Genomic DNA, 14,537 nt, shown 5'->3' on the forward strand with positions numbered 1-14,537 from the left:
CTGGAAACTGATGTAGCCTAATAAATAGCTGCTTTTCTTGGAAGGAAGGTTTAGGAGGGGAAGAGCAGAAGAGAAAGAGTTACTGTGTAACCACAAATTAGTGGAACTAAGGACTTCTCTTGACCCTAATGATGTATACATTTTTGTATATGTATATATACATATATGTATATGTATATTTGTGATGATGAATTTTGAAAGACAGGTCATTCAATCCATTCTGAAATCCTCTGAGAAATAAAGCACTTAATTGTTAACCTCCACCGGTAGTGGGTTTGGTTGTTGTTTGTTGTTGTTGTTGTTTTTTCTTTTGTGATCAAGTTCATGTGGGAAACATACATTTCATTGAAGGCTATAACTGCCTTTTAAACGTAACAAAAACTACTTTTTTTGTTTAGTGCTATTTCAGTACTTTTGTTACACTAATTAAATAGTGCATCAAAAAATTAGTGTGTAGTAAGACAATTGTCATTCCAGTAGTCTGCTTAGAACAGCAGTGTAAGCAGTAGAATTATTGTCAAGAATTATATTAGTTCTTCATTTAGATAGATAGCAGGAACATGTCTTCAGGACTTGAGAAATCAGGGTTGTGTTATTGCTTTGTACCACTTTGGACTCAAGGTTGAATGGAGAAAATTGTCATAATTAGAAATTTTTACACAAATTGCATGAGAGCTGTGGAAAAAGTCTCTGCCACTGAACAATCCTGGCAAGATTATGGAAAAGATCCTACTGGAAGTAATGTCAAGGCACATGCAAGACAAGGAGGTGATCCAAGACAGCCAGCATGGCTTCACCAAGGGCCACCAGACTGGTCAGGAATGATTTGCCTTCTGTGTTGGAGTGACTACATCAATTGACAAAGAAAGACCGATTGATATCATCTACCTGGACTTCTTCAAGAAATTTGATAACAGTCCCTCATGACATCCTGGTCTCCAAATTGGAGAGATATGGATTTGATGGGTGGACCATTCAGTGGATAAGGAATTGGCTTGAAGGTTGCACCCAGAGAGTGGTGATCAATGGATCTATGTCCAGGTGGAGGCTACTGACAAGTGGTGTATCTCAGGGGTCTGTCCTTGGACCAGTTTAGTATCTTCATCAATGACATAGTGGGATTGAATGCACCCTCAGCAAATTTGCAGATGACACCAAGCTGAGTAGTGCAGTTGATACACCAGAAGGAAGGAATGCCATCTAAAGGGACCTGGACAAGCTTGAGAATTGGGCCCATGTGAACCTAATGAGGTTCAACAAGTCTAAATGCACGGTTGCTGCAGAGGGGCTGGGGCAATCCCAGATAGAATTACAAACTGGGAGAAGAACTCATTGAGAACAGCCCTGCAGAGAAGGACTTGGGGATTCTGGTGGATGAAAGGGTCAACACGAGCCAGCAGTGCGTGCTTGCAGCCCAGAAGGCCAACTGCGTCCTGGCCTGCATCAACAGAGGAGTGGCCAGCAGGGCAAGGGAGGGGATTGTCCCCCTCTACTCTGCCCTTGTGAGGCCCCACTTGGAGTGCTGCATCCAGGTCTGGAGCCCCCAGCACAAGAAGAGTTAGAAGAAGTTAGAGCGTTAGAGTTAGAAGATAGAGTTATATATATCATATATATATGTATATCATAACTATATATAGAGAGATATAGATATAATATATATAGAGAGATATATCATGAGGAAGAAATGCTATTCAAAGGGACCTTGACAGGCTGAAGAAGTGGACCCATGTGAACCACATGAAGTTCAAAAAGTCCAAGTGCAAGGTGCTGCACATGGGTCGGGGCAATCCCAGACAGGAGTACAGACTGGGAGAAGAATTCCTTGAGAACAGCCCTGCAGAGAAGGACTTGGGGGTTCTGGTGGATGAAAGGCTCAGCATGAGCCAGCAATGCATGCTTGCAGCCCAGAAGGCCAACTGTGTCGTGGGCTGCATCAGCAGCAGGGTAGCCAGCACATCAAGGAAAGGGATTGTGCCTTCCTACTCTGCCCTTGTGAGGCACCCCCTAGAGTACTGCATCCAGGTCTGGGGCCTCTAGCACAGGAAAGATGTGGACCTGTTAGAGTGAGTCCAGGGGAGTGCTACAAGGATGATCAGAGGGCTGGAGCACCTCTCCTATGAAGAAAGGCTGAGAGCGCTTGCAATGTTCAGCCTGGAGAAGAGAAGGCTCCGGGGAGACCTCATTATTGCAGCCTTTCAACACTTAAAGGGGACTTAAAAAAAAGATAGAGTGACTCTTTGCTCATTTAAATAATGACAGGACAAGGGGGAATGATTTTAAACTAAAACCATTAGTTTAAGCTAAAACCATTAGTGGCAGGAAGAAGTTGGGAGACTAGAGGCTGCCTCAGTAATTAGCATGTTTCTGATAAACTTTTGCATCAATATTCTGTCAAAGGACACAAAAGGTATGTAAATATACATACCTTCCCTTTTTAAAGTGGGAAGGAAAGGGGGAAAGATTGCAAAGTAGCCAGACTTTTCAGGCTTTCTTCTTGTGTTCTTTCTATTGGTTTGTTTTCCTTTTTCCAGTCTCATCTTTCTTGCAATCACTGAGCAGATGTGAGACATGGGTATCTTTCTTTTGTTAACATCATTCAGCTTTGCTGGGTAGACAGCATCAGTATGCACTATAAATCTTAGGAAGTAAGTTGTCTTGAAAAGCAGGAAAAATGTAGTTTTATAAATCTTGAAATGTATAGGAAATACGAGGATATATATTGATGGAAGTCAGACAATCATTGCTGTCATTTTTCTTTCTGTCCAAAAAACTTTCCTGAGCCCATAATAAGGATCTCTGAATATTTAAAAGGAAGGATCAGTCTAGGGAATATTTCTGTGAGCTTAAGTTGCACCCCATAGAATCTCTAACTGAATTCTTCAGCAATTCTTTAGACAAGTGTACAATGACTTTACAGAAAGATTTAATGACTACAGAAGAGGCAGGTTGCTGGAGAGGAGGGAGAATGACTACTTCTGCAATATGATTATATCAGCACGTTTCAGTGGAGTGATTTTTGTTGTTGTTATTTAGTGGTATTTTTTTCTGGCACTAGCTGCAAGTAAAATTGAATAACAGTGAGGAAATGAACTTAACGCCTCTTCTAGAAAAAGAGGAAGCCACTCTGTTTTCCAGAAAGTTGAGTTTCTAAACTTGGTTTGAAATTTTCATGCTTACTAGGTAGACTTCAGCTGTACCCTGTGTGCCTCTGTCACTTAAAATTGTTAAAGGTACACTCCATGTCAGACTTTAAATTTTCAGCGTGGTAGACCTTGAGTAAACTGAGTTAGTTTTTGTTTTGTGAGGCAATCACTATCGTTAAGTTGCCTGTATTAAAAAAGAAAAGCTTTCTTTTTAAATTCTCTCTGAACTATGAAAGTCATAGTATGTATCAAATATTTTGGCAAATTTTAAAAGTATCTTTTTGAAAAGAAAACCCTATTTCTTTTCTCTAATATCTAGCAATTATGCACAGCTATTGTTTTCTGAAAGAAAATGAGTAGGGCAAGATTATGCCAGGTAAAGACAAAAATACCACCCTTCTTTCAAGTATGTCCTGTTATTTTTAATTTTGTTCCATTAGTTTGGAATGTATCATAACATCTCTCTCCACGGATGTGCTTAACTGCATTATACTACTCTTGAGGGGAAAAGTATCAGAAGATACAATTGTTTTCAGAAACCCTTTGAAGATAAGTCAAAGTTTCACTGACATTTCTCAGAATAAAAATAGATGTTCACTTTCTTATCAAGTCCATTTATTAGAAATGTTAATGGAAGGCCCACTAATTTAGCAGGCAAAAAAAAAATATGATCAGTGTAAGTGTTTTCATGCAAATGACACATGTAAAATTTAAATCTCTTTAGGAAGAGGTGAAGTGTGATGTGATGCTGAATTGTCTAATGTACTCAAAAAAAAAAAGAAAAAAAGAGTTCTGTCTGTCTCTGCTTTTCCTATTATAAGTATTTTTTCTGTAACCTATGGTTTCAGACTGTTTCAGCTCAGTCTTGGTCACTTTCTTAATAAATTTCATACAGGCTGTTCTCACTTCTTTGCTTCCTGTGTATGTATTCAAACATTTTATGCTTTCTAATTACCTTTTTTTTAAATCTATGTGGCTTCAGAAGCCTCGATTGCTGATTCAGGAGAAATAATTTGATTTCATGCTGTCCTTCCCATTTTGCATTTCTAAAATGCATTCAAAGGCTGGAAAATGTGTGAAATACCCTTTTTATGTGAGTAGTTCCTATAAAAAACTGTTGTGGACAGCTTCTTTTAGTCTTCTTATTCATGAATAACTCTAGCAAGGTTTTTCCTTATTATTATTTCTACTTCTAAATTTTCTTTTTCTTCATGGCTAATTAATTGATTATTTCTGTTACCATCTATATATACATATATATATAGATATGTATATATGTAGCCTCTTTCTAACTATTTTCTGACAGCTGATTGTCTCTGTGATTGTGTTAGACTGCAACACCTTGGAGAAATTTCTGTCACTAAACATAGTTCCTCACTTCAAGTTAATTCTCATTTTAATTTTGCGCACTTCCTTCCTGAATGTGACTATTCACTAGTAACAAGCCATTGTCAACTTGCCTCTATTTCTGCTTAACTTAACTTCCAGATGTTGAACTTTACACAAGAATCTAAGTTTTTTTTAAACAGATATAACACTGTTCTTTCTTTGTCAACCATTGCTTATGTCAACCTCTCTCATTCCTAGCCCCGACTAATAATATTGATGATTGTCTTTTAACCTCATGTGATTATTCCATCTCCTTTTACCTTATTTGCTCTTTTAAAGCAGTCCATTCCTCTGACTCTTCTGTCTTACAGCCGTACTCTTTAATTCTCAATACCTCATCTGCTCTGTTGGACCATATTTTTGTTTTGCTTTGCTTTGTTTTTCTCATTCCCTTTGTTTCTAGAATCCTGCTACAGCTGCAAACCCAGGCTTCCGTTACAGCAGTTCTGTGAAAATTTGATATCCTATCACTTGGCATCATTCCCTGCTCAGGAGGAATCATTCGGAGTTTAGAACTCCTGTTTCTTCTTCTCCCTGCACTCATTGCCTTCAGTGCTTTTGGATGTTTGCTGTTTTCTGTTGGGTTTTGTGAACTCCATGCTCTTATTGTGTGCCTCTAATTTGAGGTCAAAAGGTATCATTCAGTTGACTTGTGTAATACTCAATTAATACACTTTCTCATGAGCTCTGTACAGGGGGGTTATATAGCAGAAGGGCAGAGAGATTGTTCCTGAAACACATTTGTTTTTGACCACAGAGACTGGTTTAAAAATCTAGGAAATTAAGAATTAAGAAATTAAGAATCTTGCTGATCTATATTTTCGACTCTGAATGAGTGGGTCATTAGGACATGTTTGTGTGGATGGGTCATTGGAAACAACTGCTACATTCACTTAATTTTTTTGATTCTCCTGTAAGTTTCTAACATAGCTAGTTCTGATTTTTCTTCCTTTTCACTTGTTAAAACATATTACTCCATCCTCCACCAGTGTAAAGAGAGCTTTTGTTGGCTCTACAGTTGTTCACGCTTTCCTTCTTTTTTGCATATTAATCTCAAGAGAAAGAGAATTCACAGCTTCTTCCCCTCTTTTTACACAGTGGTCTGCACAAATAAATGTATACACTTTTTTTTAAAAAAGGTATGTTATATCATCCATGTGTTGAGGCTACAGTGAACAACACAGTAAAGGGATACAAATTGATCTCTTTTGACACATCCATCCTCATATATTTTAAAACTAACTTCAGCCATAGTTCCTCTGTTTGTTATAAACTGTCTCACAGCATTACTTGCAAAAGACTGCAGATAAAATTTGAGTAATATGGTGACTTAATTTTTTCCATAAAATGCTTTCTCTGATCGTGTGACAAGTTAATAACATAGTTTGTCAAACATCTGTGTGTATATAGAAAACAGAATAAAAGAAATGCAAATTATTTGGGCCTTAAAGTGATGCCAAAGCAGATAATTTCTCTTACACCATAACAAGAATGCATCATTTTGAAGGCTGATTTAAAATTAAATAAAACTATTTTACCTAAGTATGTAAATTATTCTGAAAGGATACATGTTTTCTTTCATTTTTAGCATTATACAAATTCCTCAAGAACTGGATGGATTTGATATTCAATAAATTCTGGATATTTAATAATGCACATGTAACTTTTTCAGGCTATGTCTTGACTATATGCTTTATCTGTCAAAGCAATCTGACTCAGAGTACACACAGAATTTCCTAGAATAGGAATAACTTGACTGACATGCCCTTTATTTAAGATGTTATTTTTACTGAGCCAGTAGTTTCATAGCCTAGTTATCAATATTCCTGAAACGAAGACAGTTACCACCAAGTTGCTAAGTGACTGTAAACTTGCATAAGGGGTAAGTAGTACTGTAAGGACAAGAAGTAGACAGCCCACTTTTAATGGTTCTAGTATAAAGCTAAGAACATTTGTCTGACTTCTCAAATTCTCATTTGACTCTGATGTAGATACAACTGTGATGGAAATCAGTTTTATCTTACTGGACCGTAAGTACCATGAGATATGTTAGAAGAACCCCGGGATCATAACATGGCCCATTGCAGGGCCACCTTCCACAGGGAATGCTGCTTCCATATTACCCAAAGAGGTTGGCTTGTGCTCTGATATAGGAAAGCATTCTTAATGTTTCAGTAGTTACATTGCTACAAGCAGACTGAGGCAGGCAAAAGGAGACTGATTTACTAAACTGATGAATATCAAAACATACAAAACCTGTGCTGGTAGGATCCTAGCTAGGATCAGGACAGGGTCATAATATTAGAGGAGCAAAAGGTAATTGTTATACATATCTCTAAGAAATAGTGTGTACTTGGAAAGCAAACGCTAAGTGATGTAATGTATATTGTCCCTTTCCACCTGGACATGTTTAGAGTTGTTTCATTGCTCTGAAACACGGGAAATATGCTAAAATGGTTTTGTCGTTTTCTCCTGAAATGACTTTTGTCTTGTACTAGTAGTGCGTGACATACAGCTGATAACAGTATTAATGACTTCTAAAGAATTTCATATGGTTTTCTTCCAGCTTCAGTGCGACAGTTGTTTGAGGTGCACTGTCAAAGGAAGCTGGTGAGGTGTCAGGGAGCATAATCCAGACAAAGGGGAGTGGAGAAAGAGAAGAGAGCTATAGTTCATATCTGCAGCAACTGTATCCTGCTGACAGTACAGCCAAGCTATAAAATCAGATGAATGCTACCATATCCAGTTCCACCACGTCTTGTTTTATTTTGCTGCATTTGTTCAGAGTGTCATTGAGGTTATTACACAGCTGTTTAGGTGTCTGTGTCCAACCTTCTGTTTGATTGCGTTCAAACTTGGTTATTGCTGTTCCACAGAAGCCCTAGCAGGGATAATAGCACACTATTTGAGATGTTTTTTTTGTTGTTGTTGTTGCTGTCTTGCTTTGTTTTAAGATAAAGCATTTGTATTTATTTTGCTAGCAAACCGTGACCTCTTGTTCATATAAATGTTTTGCTATGGTGCAGGAGAACAGAAGTGATTATTTTCCCAGCAGAAATTCCTAGTCTCAGGAGTCCTGAGCCGCTACTTCACCTAACTAATGGGATATTTAGTGTACTCTGACATACTGTATGGAACATCTTCCTTTGAAGACTGAAATGTTTTTGATAAGTAAGCTGTAAGGTCCCGCCATTCTAATTCCTATTTCACATAGGAACAAGAAACGTTTACTTCCAGTTGTATGTTGTATATAAACGTTAAGAAAAAAGAGCCCCGAGCCCTAAATCCTGTTATCTGGAACCTCCATCTGTGATAACAATACACTGTGTTCTTGTAATGGTAAATTATTCATCAGCAAGATCTCTTTAGACCGAGGTTACAGATTACATAAGATAAGTATTGTTTATCATAATTTAGTAATAAAATTTAATAATTTCCTGCTCACACGTTGTCGTATTTTTTAACTCTACAGGGTCATCCACATGATAATTATTCTTGGCTCTATCTCATCTGTATTGTGTATTCCACAAGATCTCTGCTGGTGACATTTGTGTAAGCTTTCAAGATGTAGCTGCTTCTTATGTTGTTAAATCCTTTTCATTATGTATTCCTTTGAATAGGTTAAGCAACAATGGCAAGAGTGAAGTCTGGGACTAAACAACTGCAATTTGTGTAGTACTGTGCAGTATGCTATGTCCAATTTTAAATTTCAGCATTATTAATATACCAAGAATCCACTATGAATGTGCTGTATAACTTCTAAAATTAAACTTAAAGCTGAGCTTCATAGGATGGTACAATGAATTAGTAAAAAGGCTGGGATTCTTATTAAAGTTAACTATTATACTATATTGGCAAAAGGAAGCCCTCAGGGTAATATTAATCTGAGGACAATGGTGGTAGTTACAGTATGAGATCGTGGTTTAAAAATAAACCGGTGATAAATCAACATATCTTTAGCACTGGGTGTTAGAATTTATTACTTGTTCACAGAAAGTCTCCTGAACAAGACAGCCACCCCCCTGCAAAACCCTACCTATAATACCATGTATTTTCTAATCTCTAGAGAAACAACCCTATCTGAGAATTGTTCAGCACAAAAACTGGTCTGCACTGCATGTGTAGAAGGCTAAGAAATTCCAGGAACTTTAAGTAGTTATTGAGATGGTTGACTTTTCTCTAACAGGTACAAATAGGAAAAAAATGTAAATAATTATCAGTCAAGTATCAGTTTGTTTCTACTTTGAGTACTTGAACTATCTGGTATGCGTCATTCAAAATCCTGTGGGCTTTTGAATCCATGTTTATTTGCTCTATTGAGGGAAGTATATGCAGCTCTCATAACTCTATCTTTCTCAGTAAAGGAGTACTCAGATGAGATTTTGTGCTAGTGAGGAGGAATCCAGGCAACCTGAAGCAGAATTCCTATTTTTCTAAGGATTTCCAGACCAGCACGTATAAATGCACATGTATTGCAAGTCCTGCAGTGCATTTTATGACCTTTGTGCACGCAATCAATGCACATACTGTGCAGGTGTTCTTGGGATCTCGGGATATTGTTCAATCTCATCATCTCACCCAAGCAACAAATGTGTGGGAAACCTAATGGAAGTGATTATAAAGTATTTGGCTTATGTTCAGGGAAAGCTTCCAGGTGGAAAGAGGAGAATGTATCTGAGGAAGTCTGAACGGGCAGGTCTGTTTATTAGGTCTGTTGTATTTTCAGTTTTCTGGAGGCTGTCTTTATAACAGAATGTTGAAATGATAGCCTTCCTTAATATTTTTTTTAATAATTGACCTGCAATCAAAGCCAGGTATTTGTGTACAAATTTTTAAAAGCTTATTGTACTTATATATAATGCAGAATTTGGGCACCAAGCACAAATAGGGCTGGATTATTATGTTTTAATTTTATTTTCCGAATTAGAACTCTTTATCTTTATCTCCCCCATTTTGTAATCAAATGCATCTAGTGGATCCTCTTTCTTCACACGTAAAACACAGTATCTTAAGCAACTTTATAAAGCTGTGTTTTCGCATTCCTATCTGAACAAGAATATCCCTAGCAATGACCCAGAGAACTTGCCACAGCATTGATATAGGTACATACTGACGTATTTATGCTCTTGTTAACTGTAATGATTTGGGTGAGTTTTGTAATATATTCAGTGATGCTTATTGTTTTCAAGGTTATAAGGCTTTAATTGCATATTACATTTTGGCATTTATGGCAGTTATGTCCAAGTCCTTACTGCCAGTTCTGGTGTGGGAAGGGGTACTCTCACACTTTATAGTCAATGTTTTTGCTAAAAAGAGTAGCTTCTGGGTAATCCGGTAGTAAAAGGTAAATTAGATATTCCTCCTGAACAAAAACTGTACTTGACAATAGCTCCAAAACATGACTATTTACTGGAATAAATAGTCCCCTTTTAAAATCTCATATATTAAGCTGTCATAATTTCAGAAGCAGCTTCACAAGAACAATTTTTAATCTATCTAGTCCTCTCCTGTAGCATAGGTCGCAGAATACTGCCCAGTAACCTGATGTTAAATTGACATTTAGTCATCTGTTATCCAGGGGGTACCGACTGACAGTCCTGGTCATGGAAAGCAAGGGATTAGTTCAATAGTGTATTGTGGGATGCATCTCAATGCCAAAAACACAGGTCTGAAAGGAGTCTGCAGAGCAAGTCCTTCAAGCATGAGTCTTCGCTCTTAATGTTTTGATGGTAGCTCCAGGGGTTGCAGTTTTCTCCCTCTCTGATGGTACTGCAGTTCGTGCAGTTGCACACTGACCTACATCAGGAACTAACTCAACTGCAAACTAATTTCTTTTCACGCATTTTTTTTTAGCTTGCTCACTTCTGATTACTTTTGTGACTGTGAAACCCGCAGTATGGGACACAGTAAATTCTGAGACAATGGGAGGAGACAGCTGACAGCGGCACCTGACTTAAGCCATAGAATCACTGAGCTTCTAACCGCTGTCTGTGCTGTCTCTGCTCTGCAGTTCTTGGTGCTGCTACAAATCCTACACGAACTGATTCCAGTCATTTGTCCAGAGCTGTATATGAGATTAGTAAGATCAAGTGAGGTCCTTGATAAACAAGAAGTGTAAAAGTGAAATTAAAAATATATATATATTGTGTGTAAATTGTAACAAGAACTAAGTGAAATTCACATGGCGGAGGTATTAGGCAAAGACATTTCTTAAGCAGTAGCTATAACCATTATATCATTATTTACTTCAGATGTGCTTTTTTCAAAGACTAGAATGGTAGTTTGCAGAGAGTGCCTCTAAGGAATTTGTCATATATACTACTATATGTATTCCAAAGGAGCTAAGGGACACAGCTACCCATTAAATAAAGATGATGGGAGCAAGCTGCTCAGCATTCTCAGCCACAGAAGGGTTGCTCATAAACCAAATAAGTACTCCAAGCTGGTCGCTCAAGCCTATCAAAGCATCTCAGCGATTGTTGCATGTGTCCCATTGTGAAGATGATGCCTGTCATATAGGCATTTAACCTTACCAGATTTATGTGAAATGTAGACTATTGTTTTTTATTTGCCACTGATTTAAGATTTAGTATGTATCGACATTTTTTGTAGGTGGTCTCAAATCTTCATGTTTATAATTTATTGGAATATCTTAATTTTGTATTTATTGGAAAAGTTACTGTATAATTATCCTCCATCCTCATCTTTCTCAGGATAAATGTTTTGATTGGCAGTATTGGGCTAGTTAGGGGAGAACATCTGGCATTATTACTTTTGCTGTCACATTCTAATCCTTTTGAATATCTCATGGTAGAATACAAGTACAGAACTGTTTCCTTCTTAAGCAAAAGTATTGCTTCAGATTACATCCCTTGTCCTGCATTTATATGTGAGCATGATGCTATTGTGTTCCATGGGTATAAAAGAAAGCTATATAGCTTGAAGGACTTTATTACTGCACAGAAGACCTTCCTGCAAAGCAGCAGGTTATTTAAAATGAAATCAATAACTTTTATTTGTGGACAATTGACAAACACAGAAGGGTGGAAAAGTTTCTGCCCATTTTTTGAGATCACTTCTTTAATGTTCAATGTGTGTGGGTGATGTAGCTGTGAATCATCACTTGGCTGATGATGCATTTCACCTTTGCTTAAAAGAAATTGATGTGGTTCAATTATTTGCTTTGAAGTAATTTGATCCCAGTTATTTTCTTCTGGCCACTTACAATACCTATTATTCTGGGAAAGGTCCATCCTAATTCAACACAAAATACAGCAATATGAGACATCCCTTTAAGCTATGATTAAAAACAAGAAGCCTTATTATTCCTGTATTATTGTCCAGTAATCTTTGAGCATTTGTGATCTATTGGGACGCTTTTTAAAGCACTCTGTTCATCCATACCATAGCTGCTGTTATGCTTCACACTGTTGAGTTTGACAATGGAGACTGAGAGATTGAGATAAAACCCTTTCAAAATGGATGGGGCTGTTCAGCGCCCTTCCCCTGTAATTTTAGTCCTTCCATCCTTTCAATCCAAATGCCTTCTCCCTTTTTCCCTGATGTTACTTGTAGTTTCTGTAGCTATTCAGCTTACTCTGGATCACATTAAATTTCTTGTGTTGGCAGTCTTTGCAATTATACTGCATTCAGTAAATCTCTGACAAGGCTAAATTGACTTCTGAAGAGCCTTTTGAAGGCCTCATTACCATTAGTTTTTGTCCTGACATGCTAATAGGGACATATTCCTGCACTTATAGCAGTGCCAAAGAATTAAGTGTTTGAATACCTGTCCTTATGCAGTATAAATTTTCTGGCTTAATGCTTATTTCTCTTTGTTTCAAATAGCGTATTCTTTACAGTCATGGTAGAAGTGGGTCTGTATAACCCCTGGAACTGGGATGCAGATGTGGCTGCATAAGAAGAATTAGACCAATTGATAAAGCAACATACTGCTCGTACTCTTTCTAGCTGGCAAAATGTATTTAGGTTCATAGGTAACCGTGGATTTAAGATTCTAGTTCATATAAGAGTAAACCATTTCAGTATTCTCAGACCTGGGAAGAGAACAGCGAGGTTCAGTGATTGTCCCTCACCAGGGTGATGGGAGGCTTTTGTCAGCAAATATCATAAACAGCTGTGTAGTAGTTAGACAAGTCAGGTTATGCGTACTAATTACTTTATCACAGTGTTTCACAGATATCCTGATGTCTGATTTATAATTTTTTGAACAGTTTGAATTCTGAAGCAAAACTTGTTGATTCTTGAAAATGTAATGACAGAAAAGGTGCCAGGGAAGGAAGAATATTCTAAGAATAATGCTTCACTGATGTTTATTTGTTAGTTTTTATTCATAATTTTTATTGTTTACTCTTTGATTTCTGAAATCTTCATATAAAGAGGTTGAGAGGGGGGATTAAGTCCTTTAAAGTGAGGGGTCCTATTTCTTCAGCTTTTATTTGATTGTTTCAAAGGGAAGCAAAGTAACATTGGTTTTATTAAAGCATCTTACCCAGCAGCAGGATGCTCTTCTGAGTTTCTGTACTGAAACTTCAGTATTTTCAGCAGGTTATAAGCTATGAATAATTACTGGATGGAAGAAGTAGAAATCTGTGAAACGATGAAAGTTTTCTTATTAAGGGAATTAGTCTCAAGGGTAGGTTGGTTTTGGTCTTTTTTCTTTTAAGATGCCATGTCTTATTCCTGCTATTAATGCATACTTAAGTACTTTACTGAATGCTGGTAAATTTTTAAAACTTTTATTTCAAGGAGACTTTTGTGGTGTTGTTCTCTCTTAAATCTTAGTCTGAAGCAGTTTAAAAATTAGAATGGCTTTGTTGCTCATTTTCTCTTTTTTATTTTTATTTTTTACTTAGGCTTGGGACTCAAACCTCCCACTGATTTTCCAGCTTAGTTTCCATGGGAGGCAGGGTTCCGACCTGCAGGAGCTATGGTAGCTCTTGCAAATTCGCTGCTACTATAAACTCACAAAGATGCGAACATGAATCTTTATGGTGTGGAGCAAACCCTTTGGCTCTACTATGTGAAACTAAAAACTGAACTAAATACCTAGAGAACTTTTAAGTTGCCAGGGTTTTGCATTTTCATTTATAATATTTTTTAACTTTCAGTTCTGTTTCTGGTTCATAACACTGTTCTGGAATTGGAATTTGTATACTCAACAAAGATGAAAGGGAAAAAATCTATTATGGAAAGTAAAGGTTCATTGAATAAGGTGTGTGTTTGTGGGGATCGATCTGTGAAAATTAATATTTTGTTTTACTGCTTTTGTGGAATATTTTTTTTCTCTTTAATGGAAGTTCTGTTGCAGTGTTTCTGTCCTGCTTTTTTCTTTTCAGATAAATTTAATAAGTACTACATCAGACTTTCGTAGAAGGAAAGTATGGAAGCACACTGTACCTCCTTAATGGGTTGAGAAGAGCGGAGGTAAAAGCCAGCTATAGATGTACCATGTTTGACCTGCTTTGAATTACCTCTGTCTACTGAAAATGTGTGCTTATCTGCAGGAAACGAAGTACTTAAGTGATTCATTAGGCGAGAACTTTTTGTACCAAAATTGATTCCTACAGCCAATCATAAATTGTAAACCATGGTAATAAAGCAGGACTTGATACAGTGCAGCAAGTTCTTCCAGGCTGAGCAAATCAAAGCAGTTATTTATTACTGAAGCAGGACATGGTTTGACACTGCATGGTTGAAATCTTTCTCAGTTTAAACAAAAAATTAGCCTTAGGCCAATTGTATAGAACAGTGGCTTGGAACTGTTTTCCTCCTGAAATATCAGCCAGAGATGTTGGCTGGTGATGGCTGGCTGTGAAATGGTGCAGAAGAGGAACCGTTGAGGAAAAACAGATTGTGCCAAAACTTCCTGTCTTGTTCTCCTTTTATCTTGACTAAAGAAGGTTGTCATGATGTTGTTGCAGGGCTCAGATAGGAAAGGGAAGTGTTACAAGTCTGAACTCTGCAGACAGTACTGGCATATAA

The 14,537-nt window shown here is 37.3% G+C and overlaps 1 protein-coding gene and 1 long non-coding RNA gene across 5 annotated transcripts in view; both read left to right on the forward strand.

Moving 5' to 3' along the window:
• Window positions 1-14,537, forward strand: part of STXBP6 (syntaxin binding protein 6) — a 113,226-nt gene that overhangs the window by 54,969 nt on the left and 43,720 nt on the right. The gene's annotated exons all lie outside the window — the stretch shown is intronic.
• LOC310900532 overlaps window positions 1-14,537 on the forward strand; it is a 50,861-nt gene that overhangs the window by 14,512 nt on the left and 21,812 nt on the right. Inside the window, exon 2 of the long non-coding RNA XR_014585202.1 lies at window positions 1-14,537. This exon is cut by the window's right edge and continues 21,812 nt beyond it. This is a non-coding gene — a long non-coding RNA (uncharacterized lncRNA).

Source organism: Anser anser, assembly GCF_964211835.1.
Source record: "Anser anser genome assembly, chromosome: 5".
Taxonomy (NCBI): domain Eukaryota; kingdom Metazoa; phylum Chordata; class Aves; order Anseriformes; family Anatidae; genus Anser; species Anser anser.